Here is a 16871-nt window from a genome sequence, read left to right as displayed (position 1 = left end):
GTGAAAAAGTCATTCGTTAAAATCATTCATTCATTACTCCGAAAAGTGTGTAACTACTTTGATCTCATGCCAGTTTATTGCTGAGTGCTGCGTGAATTTTTCTGTCACGCAATGAAACACGCAGCTGCTCTGAGCAACCTTGTGCTGGTTTTACGAAATGCTCAGCTCATTTCTTCCCAACAATTGCAAATACAATTTCATATAAAAGTTTGTCAACTGTGCTACGCTTTACCACTCCACACGCTGCTTCCCCCTCTCCTTCCCCCTCTCCTTCCTCCCTTTACCCCACTTGTTCACTTTCCGTCACAATAGCGCGGTGCGGCAGCAGATTGAATGCCAACATGAAAATTAGTGGACAATCATTTTGGGAGATTTGACAGCTTACTGCCGTTGTATTTGTTGTTGTTGCGTTAGCTTTTGTTGTTTTCGCAATATTTGCATGCAATGCATTGCATTTTTGTCGTACACCCGTAATTATATTTTACAAGTTTCTACGCGACAACGACAACAAAAAAGAAAATAAATAAATAACCAGCAACAACGACAGTCGTAAGTACAACAACACCAACAACAGAAGCATGCATGTGCAATGAGTGAAGTAAAAATTCATAATAAAATGGCAGCAGCAGCTGTTTGCTGCAGTTTTGCCGTTTTGTTATTGTTGTTGTTGTTATAATAATTGTCAAATTACCGTCACAATTGCATTGCAATGGCAAAATGGCAAATCACATTTTCACAATTGTGGAAATCGAAATTAAAACGAAACAATAAACAATTTTGCACAACAACAACAAAAACAGCAAGAAAAAATTGTAGAAAAATACAAAAGTGCAAGTGCAAATTGAAAAAAAAAATAGCAGAAAAACTCAAAATTGAAAACGCTTCAAATCGCATTGCCAGCACGTTCGGCATCGCATGCGCACATGTGTGTGTGTGTGTGCAATTGTCACCAGCGCTGCATTTCCGCCTGCAATGCGGGTGCTTTACAGCGCACGCTTGTATCAGCTGGGGCAATCGCTCAGCTCGTGTTGCTTTAGCCGCACTTCACGCCACTTACCTGGCCATTTTCGTTCTCAGCGCCATTTTTTGTGCCACTGCGCACTGCGCACAGCACGCTGACACAATTTCCACGTGACCTTCAGCGGCAATTACGCAAGTCGAGAATGAAATCGCGCATTCTTTTGGTTTTGCACTTTGCCAAGTTTCGGCTGTTATTTGTTGGCCGTGTCTTACTGAAACCCTAAACCTTAAGAAGTGTCGAGACGCTGAGCGGTAAATGAAGAAGTTATAAAGAGATTTAGAGGTTATATTCACTTGCAAGTGAGAAAAAATGCGTTTAAGCTCCTTGCAGAAAGCTCTCCTTCCAAGCTTCCCTCCTAGCTACGACCCAACCGCGAAAAAGCTCACTTTGTTTCTTCTTCAGCGATTTCTCCCCATCTACATCTCCCTCGTCAGTATGTGATCAGAAAAATAGCCGGCACGAGTGACCTCTGCGATGTAGTGATGCAAGTTTTCAAGAATCCAGTTAAAGGAGGAATCTCGACGTCTTTTTGTTCGAACCCCTTTACATGAGCTTAAAGCACCTTTTGTAGTTCGTAGTATACCGTAGATGCCGATCAGAACCCACCTATGGACACGTTGAAGCTTTTTAGCTAGGGTAGCCAATTCGAGCGCCCTCCGCCAGACGAATATGGTACACCATAGAGCATTATTTACTTGACTAAGGTTTCGTAAAGTCAAAGTAGGCACTAGTTTTGGTGACAAAACTTTGAAAAAATATTCGAAATCTGAAAATTGTTTCGATGGAGAGAGATTGTTTACTTTCGAATATTTTTTCAAAGTTTTGTCAGAACCGTGCCAAAACGCAAAAAAACTATAGTTTTGAAAACAGCGCGTTTACTCGTAAAGCTGTCTGAATGGAGAGAATGGAAGAGCGTTTACCGGGTTTGGGGCGTGATAGGACATGTTTCTAATTTAAACCACTTTAAAAACATGCAAAACAAAATCGATTCTTTCAAATCGCGAAGGTAGAGGACCACCTTAAGCATGCTTTAGTCAAGTCGCACACCGCATATCGTAGCTAGGACAAGTACCTATCAAAAGTTGTTCGTTTGAGTCTCAGCAGCAGGCGTTAAAGTCAAAATTTATCTTAAAATTATCTTAAAGATACGTTAAAATTACATTATTCTTAAAGGAAAGGCTGTGCAAATAACCTCCGCACTGCGCCGCCGAAACGCAAACAACGAAAAAAAGTTCATAAATCGACAAAAATGCTCTGCTTTTTATATAAAAAGTATACGAACCTGTGGGCAACAAGAACAATAATGGAGAGAAAAAAGTATGCAAGTAACGTTAACCGCGTTGTCTTTATTGATAATCCCAACGACACCAACACGAATGCAAGCTTTGCCGAGCAATGGCCGCAATTAAATCGAAAGCGAACAGGTTCACGTCGGGTATCTTTACTGCGCTCGTGTGTGTGTGTGTGCGGATAACGAAATTTTCTTCAAACTAAAAAGCTAAACATTCCGCAATGTTTCAATCACACCTGCAGTCTGTTGGGTAACGCAAAGTCACCTGAATAACTCCTCATATAATCACTCAAATCAGCAAACGTCAACTACAACATTTTATTGTTGATTTTTCTAGCAATGGTTGTCATTTCGCTATTGCTTGCTAACTCCAACAAAAACTACAAAAATCGTTTTTGCAATTGATGACATGACAAAGGCTGTATTTCTCCACACACATACATACACTCACACAGACTTGAACACACTACAACGGCGCAGCAGGAAGAGACTTCAAAGTCATTTAATAATTTTAGGTTAGCAGAAGCGAATTAGCTTTACATTCGGCGTTTCATTTGGACTGCTCGTGTTTTGCTGGTAATTTGCACCTTCCCCTACTTCTAGAATTACAGCCAACGACGAAATTTGTCATAAATAAATACATATATATGTATATGTTTTTCCCTTGCAAAAAAATGTCAGTATGAAATTCACTCGTTCTTCATTCATTTCTCATTCGCTGACTAAGCGCCAAACACGTACAAATATTCTTTTTTTTTGTGAAATACAAAGTGAGTAGTAGATTTCATTTCCCTTTGTCTAATTTTGTTGACTTTTTTCCAAGGCAAATACATAGACATATGTATATCCATGTATGTATGTAATATGCAAAAAGATTAGCAACAAAACTGACAAAAAGTTCGCTCACATATTCCCTATGGTATTTTTTTAATAGTTTCTCTGTTGACCTCAGTGCTATCTGCTCATTTCTTCGATATATTTAAAATTGTGCTATTTAAATGATATTTTTATTGCTTATGAAGTTACAAATAATTTAAATTATTATAATAGATCTACCAGCCTTTTTTAAATAAGCTATAAGTCGGGCTATAATACGATTGCTAAGTTTCACTTCAAGAACTGTTCATTGAGAAGAACATCAGAAACAAACGAAGCTACATTTTCGAAGAAACCTAACGGTTGTAAAATATAAATTTGAATGAAATATTTTTTATGAAGAAATTATAATCGAAAAGAGGAGTATTTCTTATTTCATGGCTCCTCTATTACCTCAATAGCTAGCCATCTGAAATATATAGTTGTCAATGTTTCGAGAATTTATGTTGGTACGCCTTTCACCAATTATGGGCGACTCTTCTCCGAATTCGATGTAGTCATTTTCCGCCCGAAAAGTATGCTGCAAGTGCACTATCGGTTAAGTCACCGGTTAAGTACCCAATTCCGCTACCAGAAATTGCTGTTAAAGTTCCTATGAGTTGCTTAAGGCTAAAAGGCTAAATTTAACTGATATTCTCATGTTCGGTTGATCATTTACACATATTGCATGAGTTGCATGTGTGTATGTGTTATTGTTCACGCTCATTTTTTCAATGTACTGGAGTTTCAGTAGTCGTATTGTTGTTCGTACCTTTTGAAGCTCTTAAGAGGCGGTTCATTTCCAAGCAGGCGACTGAAATTCCCTTTGCTGGTTGTGGGAGTTTCGAGATGTAGCAGTTAAACGTCAACGGGGAGAGCACATCACCCTCGAAATAATACGGATGATTGAAGACAGCTCAAGTAGTTTATAGTTCACCTCTTTAGCCCTGGAGGGAGCGTAGATTTCTCTATGTTCTCAAATAGCGATGTGTGATTAACTGTGTGAAAAGCGTTTGACAAGTCCAACGTAACGAGGATTGTCCTCTCGCAGGGTGATTTTTGGTTGAGGCCATTGACTGTCTAGGCGTTTATGACGTTAAATGTGTGTTGCTGTGGTGGTGCTGTGCACTTTTCGGAAGCCATGCTGGTGGTTGGCTAGGCTCAGGGGGTGCGTAAAGGTCGGGAGTAACAAGGTCTCAATTGTCTTCACTACTAGGGAAAGGAGAGGGGATTGGCGAGTTTCTCAGGTTTTAGGAGTGAGACCGGTTTTCCGATTTACCACACATCGGTGTGTCGTTGACCACGACAGTTCGATGACCTTTGTGAGGTAGCTTACTCCCGTCGAGCCTAGGTGCTTTAGCAACAGCATGTTAATTCCATCAGGGCCAATGGATTTAGACGGTGGAGAGGTTGTAGGACTTCAGGCATGGCGTATGGTGTCACGCTCATTAGCTAAAACAGCTTCTTCGGCTGGGAAATGAAGCGAGCGGTAGCTGCTTGCGGAATTAACGTTCGCCAACGATGATCAACACGTCAATAAAATAAAGCAACTGGTACTTGAGAATCGACGATTAACCGTCAGAGATCTTACTGACATCGATGGAATATCGAAACGATCAGTGGAAACCATTTTAAATCATCATTTCATGAAATGTATTCTTACTTGCGAAGAGTCTTGGATTTATGCTTACGACCCAGAAACAGACGACATATCGGTGCAAAAGTGAGTCGAAGCCGAAAAAACCTCGTCAAAGCAGTTCAAAAATCAAGGTTATGTTGACAGTTTTCTTCGATCATCGAGGTGTGTAGCACTGTGACCGACCGGCCAAATTGTCAACAAGGAACACTATTTAAGTGTTATGCGTCGTTTGCGACGAAGCTATTCGTAAAACGATGCGGGATTGGCCGACAACTCTTGAACAAAGTCTTACTGTTTCTTGCTCACAGTAGTACATCCATCCGTATTCAAATATTTGATTAGCTACTAAGAGCATTTTCACACGTCGTCTGCTTGGACCACCATGTGCTCTGCTAGTTTTATTAATCTGTGGAATAATTTCTAAATTCGACACCAATAGCTTGTGAGGCAGCGAGACAGTTTGCAGTTGGCGACTGAATGCTCCACTTCGGTGACGGCTTTGACGCATGAATTCATGCAAATTTTCGTATCGTTTCAACATTTCAAAATACTTTTTCCTCCTTTGATTTGTTGTTTTCGTAAACATTTCTTAGTTTTTTTTTTGTGAATTCTTTCTTTCTCATTTAGTCTCTTAACTTTTTAGCGACAAAGTGTTAAATGATTTAGCTGCAGCATCGTGACGTTCAAACTTTACACTTTACGGTTATGTGTGTGTGCGCGGTGCTTTCGTCGGTGTGTGCATGTGAGTTTGGGGCCCTTGTGTCGGTTTCTGTTTACTTCCTCATTTTGTCTACTTGAGTACCACCAAACGATGCATACACAATTACATATTTACCTTTATATACTTAAGAGTATGTGCTTCAGTAAGAACTGTATGTACTCCATTTCGTCGGGAAAACGGAGTTCATGTCATATGCGTATTTGGAGTAGACATAGTAGATTAAGCATTTGTGCACTAGGAATATAACTTTTTACAATTTTTGCAAATACTAAAAACGGAATACCATAGTCGAATAGAGAATAAAAAAGTATGAACCCCATTATTTTTTTTTTTTGCGAAATTGCAAAATAGTTTCCGCGCAAACCGAAATTAGTTTTTTATCAGAACTGCTGAAAAAAACAAAAAAAGTTTTGTACACTGTACACGTTTTTCTTCATAATAATAGATATTTATTTAACTAATAATCTTCCTATTATTCCAAACGCCTTTTAATGGACCTAAGGGAAGTGCCCCACCCGCCCCAAACTAATTTTTCTTCAGAATAATATATAATAATAACACAAAAAAAAATTGTTGACTTTTTTTAGAAATCCATTTTTGCGCGGAACGTTTTTGAACCGAAATCACCTAAAAAAGTGATATTCATTACTTGTACAATATTTGCCACCACGTGGTGGTATGCCAAATTTTTCGTCAAAATTTGTTATATGCCTATTGTGAACACTATTCTTTCTAACTTTGCTCAATTTTTTATTTAACTGAGTCTAGTAGGTAACTAGTATCAACTTTGTACACTTTGTAACTAGTTAGTAACTAGTTGATAATTCATACATACTGTTATTTTCAGAATAGTGCCTTATTTTTAACCATACGCAGTCCATCTAGTAACTAGTGCTTAACCAGTTGCTTCTGCAGTTGATCTCTGCAGCGCTTACCTGAACACAGACACATGTTTTTGAGTACAAAACGTGTATGTACGTTGATCGAACGTGTGCAAATAGCAGAAAAAAGAGATAAATGTCCAAACTATCCAGCTGAAGAAATTAAATATTTATCGTCGTGGCAGTTCGTTAGCATACATATGTTTCTCGCGCTTGTTACAAATGCCAATGGGTGTACCCATCTTCATACATATGTATGTGTGGTATGCATGTATGTGTGTGCGTACGTCGCCGTATCAACTGTTATTCGACATAAATACATTGTTATAACTGCGCAAACACTCATCTACAATTCTATAGCCGATCGTCGTTCATTCTTCTCAGCGCTTCGGCGAGTGCAGCGGATCGATCGGCTTCTATGTTGGCTTCCTGCTCCGTTTAATGTAAATATTTGGTGACTTAATCAAGTCTTCGTTTATTTGAACAATTGCACGTTGGGTCTGCAGTTATTTATGTATTTGGTGCAGATTATTTTCTCATGGCTGCTTAAGATCCAAATCTTCACCTCAAAAAAAGGTATATTGAGCCACTTTTTAATTTCAGTTTTAAGTAAGCAGGGTCTTATGTGTGAAACGTTGAATGCATTAAATAACAGTTATGTGAATGTATGTATGTAAATATGATAAACATCAGTCTATCGATAGTTGTGCCTCAAATTATATGTAGTCCAGCAGCTCACATCATTGTTCAAAATTCGTCAGCCAGACCGTTTAATAAATGCTCTTAATAGTATCCGTATTCGATTCGCCAAGCGTTACTCTGCAGCGAATTGTACAAACTATACCAGATGTGCAAACAAGCGGGCAACACTTGAGGTGCTACATGACATGTCTAACATGTCTCCGGACGCATGTGTAAGGGGATAAATATATTTTTAACCGAAAAAATTGACGTTGTTGCCAAAACCTTTAGTTTGGTTTAATAAATTGCCATAATTTATTTGAGCTCTCATGTTTTAAAAGTACTAGGAAAAATGAAATTTGGAGTTTAGTTTGTCATTTGAACCATTCACAATAGTAAAACTGTTCTGAAATATGTTAAACGAAACTTGGTAGCACTGAATGAGGCATCCGCATATTCTCTTGTATGAACTCAACTCGATAACTTTGTTGTTGCTTTTTCGTTAAATTTTTTTTGACAAGAGAGCAGAAGCGACCGAAGAAATAGCGAATCTAAGACAGCTATTATTTACAATGTCTTTCGAATGGGTAGAAAAGGCCATTTGGACACCTTCAAATCAGCTCAATGCAGAATGTGGGAGGAGGACCAGTGCGGGCAGTGAATGAACATAATGACAGCGGCCGTCAGGCGTGGTTTGTGGATGAGGCTAGGTGGAAGCTGAACACTTTAAATGGGAAAGTCTTTACGAGATTTTTAAAGTTTGGGTTATATGCAAAAGATTAGTACCTCTTGATATTTATTTTATATTTGGTTTCTCTATTTCTTTATGCTTACCATGTTGACTCGGATCAATAATATGATATAGGTAGGGTTTTCTTTAATTTTCTACGTTCGCTAATGCTCTCTGAACGTACAAAAAATATGTGTAAAGTCAACTAAATATTAAAAGAAGATTTTTTAATTTTATAAGGTTGATAAATCATTATTCCGATCAGTTCTCCTTGTAACATTTACATTAGACTCGATCTATTATCTTGGCCGTAAATACGTTTTAGATGTCCCATTCGTTGAGTCCAATTTTCGATAACTCGTTCAAGCATTTCGACTGGTAACTGGCGAATGACAGTTCGAAGCAGGATTGTCCGCATAAACTTTAGATTTTACATATCCCCACAGCAAAAAGTCTAACGATTTGATAGCACACGATTTTGGTGGTCAATCGACCAGTCCAAAATTTGAGATTATCAACTCACCGAAGTGTTTTCTCAATAAATCCATTGATTGGTGCGATGTGTGAGAAGTGGGGCCGTCTTGTTGACACCCAATGTCGCCGAAATCAGAAGCTTCTATTTCAATTATTGAATAGTCGGCTACCATGGCGCGATAACGGTCGTTATTGATGGTCACGTTTTCAACGGTACATTTTTGAAGAAATATGGACCGATGATTTCGTCGGCTCACAAACCCCGCCAAACCGTTGTGTTTTCTGATCGAAATGACAGTTCTTGAATCTCTTCAGATTGCTCTTCTTTCCAAATGCGGCAACTTTGTTTGTTTTCATAGCCATTGAACCAGAAATGAGCTTAATCGCTGAAGAAATTTTGCCTCGAGAACTTCGGATCTTCTTTGAACTTTCCAAGCCTATAGAGCGAAACGATGTCGCTTGGAAAGATCGAGCGGCTTCAGTTCTTGAACAAGCTTTGTTTTGTACTCTTTATTTTAAGATCTCGACGCAAAATGCGGCAAGTCGTTCCATACGTCAGTCCGAGTTGCTGCGAACGGCGTCAAATCTACTTTCCACGGTATTCGTGTATACTCTCAGCTACAGTTGATATATTTTCTTCACTGGGTACTGGACGTAGTCTATTCGGTCGAATATTATCCAATAATGAATTTTGTATCTCAAGATGAGTGATGGTGTGGCGAATAGTATGCCGATTATGTTGACCAAAAGTTAAGAAAAACGCGCTAAGCACATTCTGTACAGAACGTGAATTTTCGTAATAAAGTTGAAAGATTTGTAAACGTTGTTCAGGCTAAAGTCTTTCCATGATGAAATGCCAAACAATACTGAAAAAAATAACAAGACAGCTTGACACGACTCACGCTTCATCTGTCAAAAAAAGACGTTTGAAAAAAGTTCCTCTACTTGGATCACCCGTTATAACCTTTAAGTATCTTATTAATGTTGTACCCATTATGACGCATGTTGCTTTTTTTGCCTAAAATCCAAAATTAGCAGACTTGGTCATCACGATTATGAAACCTCAAAAGAAATTCAATGAAATAACCGAAGTTTATGTTGAAAACGGTCTATATATAAAAATCTAGTAATGCTAGTTTCTTCTATTTACATGAATTCAAGCGATTTTTTTTATAAAAACGAAAAAAATGCAGGAAATACAATATTTAACCGCTTGGCAGTGACGCACTACATTAGCGTTTAACGCATTGGCCTCCGCTATGTGAGACGAACGCAGCTGAGCGTGCCGTTCTGTTATCGGCTTGTGACAGCCAACACATTTGTGCACCCAAAAACGCGAAAATAACAGAAATGACTGCTCTGTGGTGTGTTCTCAAGCGTTTTCGGGGATTTCGAATTATTGCGTTGGCTGTGGAGCGACAATCATAGTTTCGCTGATAACGAGAAAGCGTTTAGGAAATAAAATATATAAAAAAATATTTTGAACGCATGTTGCTCTGCCTGTTTATGCCGCCAAGGAAATATAACACAACCAGACATAAACAAACAAGCGCACACACACACACGTACACATGCGCACTTGCGCAATCCTATGCCAACAAGGCGTCGAGGTGTTGTGTGGCCCGCATGGAGATCCATCAGCGTTGCAATCAAACGGTGCGTGCGCTGCATGTGTCTGCGTGTGTGTGTACGTGCTAAAAAGGTGCTCATTGTATTGGCTGTTGCGCTGCGTTGCGCCGCGTTTGACGTTACGCGCACCTGAGGCCGGCTGAAGCGACCAGGCACATCCAGCGCTGGGCGATCAGTTGGCAGAGGAGCAACAAGCGGCTAACGGCGGCCAAGCGACGGCGACCGAATAGTGTGTGCAAACAAATGAGCGGAGTGGGCAAACAAAATGCGAGAGAATAAACACATTTTCGGTGTGTGCGTGTATGAGCGGAGCGTCAGCGCCTCGCTTTGTAGTCTTGCTTTTCTAGTAAAAGTACAGAATTATTTAAAAACGTTATAAATGGAAATTAAATAGTCAACATTTTCTTGTTTTTTATAAATGTGTACATTTGTAGTTGTGTTGTTGTAATTCTTGCTGCATTCAAGTGTAAATAAAGCGGGAATTTGTGGATACGTTTTAGTAACGCTTGTTGTTGGTTATGATTCAGTATGGACGAAAAGAAATGTGACTGGAATGCTCCGACAGCGTTGCCACTTGTTGCTTAAATCCGTGGAGCTGCTTTTTCATATAGTGGCCTGTCATTTCCAACATTAGTCAGCTTCTCTGTTGGAGGTTATTGGAAGTTCTAATTACTCGTCTATTTGTTTCTCTTCATGCAGAAAAAAAGAAGCTGGATATTTCTTTAGGGACCGCTGATATGAATTCAATATGTCTTAGAGAAGCGGCACATTCCAAGCCATCTTGTAGTTCTGGTGGTCTGATGGGTCTTCAATATGTACTTATTGATTTCAGAGTTTTGTGATGGACGGGTTCTTCAACCACTCTCCAACTAAAGCCTCTTCTTTCAATATATTCAATCTACTACTACATATATCAATGCTACCCTCTTTCATAATTTATGCTTCCTGCACCAGTTAGTCTTTAAGCTCCTTAAGTATTTCTAATTTCCATTTCAGTCGGAAATCATTGAATTTATCATCCGATTTCGTCGTAATAGTAACCAAAGCTTAGTACCGTTCCTTCTAGGGTGCTTTCGCAGAAATCATCCCAGGAGTCACCTGCTTGGAGCAGAACCGCCTTCTAGGAGCATCAAGAAGTCATTCCTCAATTAATTTCACAGTTCTAATGGGGACTTCGTCGATATTTAACCGAACTATCGCATTGGAAATTACTTGCTTATGTAGAACGTGGTAAATTGACTCGCGTTCTGCTCACTGCTGCCGCGCCGCAGACGTTAGTTCTAAACGTTGCTGCATTCATAGCAACAGTTCTAACGACAGCAATAGTAACAACAACAGCAACACAAAAAACGATAACAACAGCACAAAGCCAACTGCAGTTGTGTTCGTGTACCAATGCGATCGCAGTCGACGACACTCATAAGCGTTATGACGTCTTCGTCTTCGTGTTGGTGGCGGTGGTGGTGTTTGTGTTGTTGCCGTTGACGCAGCGCCAGATATCGGCTGTAGCTGTGACGGTGGCGGTTGGTGGCTGGCGCGTCGGGTTCACAATGTGACACGGCGTAACTCCCCTGCCATTCGTAGATCAGTTGCCGGGCCGATCGCACGGCTCACTTGCCGACTCGATCTTGTGTGGTGTGTGCGCATAAAATAAGTTAAACTTTTTTCCTAACCGTTTGTGTAGTGTTAGAGCAACGTTAGAGCCACGTTTTAGTTGACTGCAAAGTGCATTCAGGCGAACGGCTTGCGCTTGTCGGCTTCGCACGGTCGTCCGTCGCGATCGCTGATCGCATTGCAAAGTACAACGCGCGCTTTGTTTTTTCAGCAACAAAAGTAGAGTCTACAAATATAAATAATATTGCGCTCAAGTAAAAATAGAACGCGCGAAATGAAGTTTATAATTACAAGGTAAAAAGAAGGCAAAAAGAGAACTTTACAGTCGTTTTTCAACATACCAAAGGAGGCGTATCCAAATCTACGACACACACACAGGCTGGCTTACGGCGTCGAGTGTGTTGAGTGGATTGCGATCGTCGACATTTGTGCGCCGAAACTGAAACGTCGCGCAACTTTCGGCAACTGCTGAATGGACAGTTTTCTTTTCGCGCAGAAAATATAAAAATTAAACAAAAATCCAAAGTGAAAATGAGCAAAAAACGAAAGCCAAGAACTTGTGCACATTGGACCGCAAAACGCGCTGACCGAGCGCTTGCTCCAAGCCGCCGCGACGTCATCTGGGTTCAACGGGTAGCAGCCGCATTCAGAGGTGCTTACTTTTCTTTTATTCACTCACTTAATTGCTATATCTTATTTATATCACATACACACACGCACACATGCATATGTACTTACATACATTAGCACTTACATAAATCGCTGGGAAAATGAACTTTTACCGTTACGTAAAGTCATTCGCGCAAACACTTGAAAGTTGACAGCAGCCCGCCCAGTCAAACTGTTCAGAATTGACCGAGTCCACGCACCGAAAAAAGAAAAGAAAAAGCAAAACACACACACAAAAGCGAAAAAAGCGAAATGCAAAAGCGCTTTTAATCGGTCAAAGAAGCAAAGTTTGAAGCTGCGCTTTTGCTCTCTGATCTGACACTTTTAATTTCATTTGCGGCTTGTGTGTGTTTGCAGTGAATGTGACGGCGCATTAACTGTCATGCATGCACTTGTGTGTGTCGATGCTGCTGTGAGTGTTTCGTATACATGTTTGTGTGTGTGTTTGTGTAATTACCAATTCTTACAAATTAATTCTGATTATTTGCAAAAAGTACTCATCCAACCAGTTCGCCTGTTTTCTGTTTTGAGCGGCGATCGTCGATCGTCGAATTTGCTCATAAATATTTATTAGAGAAAGTAAGTTTAAGCTGCCGTGTGGGGGGTGGTGTGGAGCATCCCTGGCTATATCCAATTTGAGCCATTATACTGACTTTTTCGTAGCAATCCGCTTTGTGAATAATATTATTTTTTTTATTTTAAAATAGTAAATGATTAGGATCAGGAATATTAGCGTCTTAAATTAGCGCTGAAATTTATCTTTTACTTTTAAATGCCTTGAGCCTCTGAAGAAGTAAAACTAAATTTGTATATTTAAGGTTTAAAAAAGAATGATAATGAGTAAGAAGCTTTCTTTTTTTGCTCTCGTCACAGTTCACTCTACTTATTGGTCATAACGTCCTGATTTTGTGTGGAGTCAATGACCTGTAGCTAATTGAAAGAAAGCAAATTTTTAACTAGTTTTTATATTTTTCAATGAAACCCAGAAACTTTGGGTCGAAAATTTCTTCAAGTGACTTAAGCTGTTGACTACTCCTCTTGGACTCCATGTGATATCGCAAAGGACCAAACTGGCTTACAGACCTGACTTACTTACAACTGATGAGCTGGCAATAAACGCCACCCTAGCTCCACTGTTAGTAGAATGAGAACGTGTCGGTGGCACCCTCTTCTCGTGTATTTTATTAATGGATAACTGGGCTTCATTGGAACTTGGACAGAGCTGGGCTACAATCAGTTCATGCGCAGTAACAACATTTGTTTGACCCAAAATTCATCGCAAGAGATCCAGTGAGTTATTTTCCCTGAGTAAGACAAGCGTTTTTCTAGTAGTGGATTTTCTAACAGGCTATGACCTCGGCTGTATTCTTACCGCACGCCAGCTGCCTAAGCTGTATGGAAGAAGACGAGGTGGAAACATCTCAGCACTTCCTTCTTCCTTCCCGCATGTGCGAGTATACGACTCAAACACTTGACAGCTCATATTTTCAGATATATCACCGAACTAGTGGGAATAGAAATTAAACGCCTGAGCGAAAGGCCACAAGGATCCTCATTGACTTAAAAGTTCGAATTACAGGAGTTCTAGTTTTAGAACTTCACAAAGGACTGCATATATTGCAGTAGTCTAAGTGCAAACTCTAGAACAGTCATTAAAGTTAAACTTATAATATATCGGTGATAATCTTAAGGGGTTACATGGGTTTCCTACGCTAAAAAACAGCCTTCTTTCTAAAATTTGTTTCTCATTTAAAAAATTAAATATTTTATTGGAATTTTTTATTGTTACAAACATAAAAAGGAAGTTCTGAAATTTTTGGAAAAACATTATTTAAACTCGGCCATTGCGACGCCATTTCCGGTGTCCCTTCGAAAAAAGATGAGCCCACGTTGGCAGGATAACTCCTTACAAGATCATATAAAGTGAAAAAATACATGTTTTAGTTAAAACCTTAATTTAGAACTTAGACGAAGGAAAAAAAACTGAAAATTAGCTTTTTGACAGACATTTTTATAAAAAAAAATTAAAATTTTTCTGAAAATTTCACGACATTTGTTTTTCAAATAGTTGTAATCGAAAAAAATCCTTTCTCCAAGTCCTTAAAAATTGTATCTGAAAGACTTCAAAAACACAGTTTCGAAAAAACGCGTTTAAAGATGGCGCACTTAGCTTAGCTAACCTCAAGCGCACAAGTTCTTAAGACTATATCTCCGAAACTATTACTCGGATTAATTTGATAATTTAGGACCATATTCTAGAGGTGTTGTAGAATTTAATAAAGCAATAAAAAGTTCGATTTTTTTAAAACCCTTAAACCCACGTAACCCCTTAAGGCTATTTCAGATATTCCCTTAATTTAATCAACTAATGTATTGTAGAAATAAAATTAATTAATTGACTCAAATAAGCAGCTGTTTTTTTATTAGAACATTTCGCTTATTACTAAGACGATATTGAAAATGAAGTATCGTTTTCCTATATTTTTTATTTCTTCGTGATACCAGGGTTGCTTGTTTCTGATATTTTTCATAAATTTTTCTTGTTTTTTGCAAAACTAATTTTTATTTCTAACCTCTAGTCCGCAGTCTTTTACATTACATTTATATTTTATAAAATATTTTTAATTGTTTGCCTGATATTTGATTTCGTATTGACCTTGAAGAGGTTAGCCGAGTTTGCTCGCATGCGCATAAAAGTCGTAATATTCAATCCACTTTTTTTTTAAGCTTACAACGGCTTGTATTTTAACATTTACAACAAATTTTGTGCTTCAACCCGCACACACACACACACATACCCCGTATTCATGTGAGTGCATTCGCCGACTCTTGGCAAGATTTGCAAACTCGCCTGGTTCCTTTCGAACAGCGCGAAGAACCGCTTGAGCAAACTCGTTTGGGAGCAACGCTTTTGTTCTATAAAATAAATCTAATTAACAGACAAGGCAGTGGCTATACATCTTATTAATTTATTTTAATATAATAAAATGTTTATAAATTATTAAATAAATTGATGTATTATATTCGCTAGTCAGCGGCAGGCAAGCCAGTCTGTTGCTAGCTAGCAACTAGAGATTTTTCGCGCCGCTTTTCATGCTCTGTACGTGGGTACGTGGGTATGTGTGTATGTAATGTTGTAAATGCCGGTTGAGCAGGTGTACAAATTGCGCTGACTTGCATGTCTTTACGCCTAATTAGAAGATTTAGCTACACACACACACATGCACACCCCGTATATGTGTGTGAATAAGTCGAGTTTGGAAAAATGTGTGAACAAAATAATTAGACAGCAAATTGTCGAGATCCGCATGCTCAACGTGGCACTTTGGGGCGCGTGGGCGGCAGGGGGCGGTGGGCCACGTAGTACGCCTGGCAACAAAAGCACATTTTCGCTCCTGCATTGACATTGGCAGACCACAAAATGGGCGGCGCTAAAAGTTTATGTAATTTTTATTACAACGAAATTTATTTATTTCGCGTTTGGGATGAAAAAACCGGCTGCCGGCTGTCCGCTGCACTTCCACTGAAATAAATCAATTGAGTAATAGTTTAAGTTTAATAACATGCATATGGAGGCATTTATAGAAAAATAATTAAATATTTTTTTTTTTTTCATAATAAGCATTACTGTGTGTGTGTTGGGTGATTATTAAAATAGTTGTAGCACATATACAGGGTGTGTCATCTACTATGTCGGCATGCAAAAATTTAGATACTTCAACATTTGCTTACCGATTTATTGCCTGGACGTGCTACGGGAACCCCAATTCAACGTAAGGCAAACCTTGAATTACTTTGTTTCGAAATATCGCTCCGATATATTGACCCTTTGCATGGAAAATGGTCGTGCAGTTCTGTGAACTCAACGTGCATATCGACAAGGTTCGTTTATAAACAATTTGTCGGTATTTTTAGGAAAATAAGCCATGCGAGTTAATATTTCTTGAATAAAGAGTGTCAAATATATTTTTTTAATATAACGAAGCATTCGTTGAAAATTTTAATGCCGGGAAAGGTCTTAGTGACAGGTCATCATTCGATTAAAAATCGCTAAAAATCTGCTATCAGAAGCATATCGATCAGATTGCCTTGATGTAACATTTCGAGCTGATTTTTGTATAGTAATTTGAAAAGAAAGAGTACGTCAGTATTCCACGGACCATTGATGAACTTAATGATAAAAAAATAATAATATAATATCTCAGTTTTATAAAGCAATCCTTTTCAAAGTTTTTACCATAGCTTTTGCATACCGACATGAAATATGACGCACCCTATAGAAATATAATTACCCCTTATTGAGGCGAACGATAATCAGTGAGTTTTTGTTGTATTTTTCTATAATAATATGACATACAATAAATCTAGCTACAAACAGATAAAACACCAATTCCGAAAAACTCTTGAAATGCCCTTAACTTTTGCTGTTTCTAAAGGGTGATTTTTTAAGAGCTTGATAACTTTTTTTAAAAAAAAAACGCATAAAATTTGCAAAATCTCATCGGTTCTTTATTTGAAACGTTAGATTGGTTCATGACATTTACTTTTTGAAGATAATTTCATTTAAATGTTGACCGCGGCTGCGTCTTAGGTGGTCCATTCGGAAAGTCCAATTTTGGGCAACTTTTTCGAGCATTTCGGCCGGAATAGCCCGAATTTCTTCGGA

At 38.8% G+C, this 16871-nt stretch overlaps 1 protein-coding gene across 2 annotated transcripts in view; it reads left to right on the top strand.

The window, feature by feature from the left end:
- Positions 1-16871, top strand: part of LOC105225565 (thyroid receptor-interacting protein 11) — a 46949-nt gene that overhangs the window by 8067 nt on the left and 22011 nt on the right. The window contains exon 1 of one of the 2 annotated variants that reach the window (XM_049456386.1): positions 11495-12188. The exons of the other annotated variant lie outside the window; for it this stretch is intronic. The gene's annotated coding sequence lies outside the window, so the exon portion shown is untranslated. Of the gene's footprint in view, positions 1-11494; positions 12189-16871 lie in introns of those variants that run through there. 2 annotated transcript variants of the gene reach the window in all.

This window comes from Bactrocera dorsalis, chromosome 4, assembly GCF_023373825.1.
Source record: "Bactrocera dorsalis isolate Fly_Bdor chromosome 4, ASM2337382v1, whole genome shotgun sequence".
Taxonomy (NCBI): domain Eukaryota; kingdom Metazoa; phylum Arthropoda; class Insecta; order Diptera; family Tephritidae; genus Bactrocera; species Bactrocera dorsalis.
Note: the sequence above shows the minus strand (reverse complement) of the source record. Positions and strands in the feature narration are given on the sequence as shown.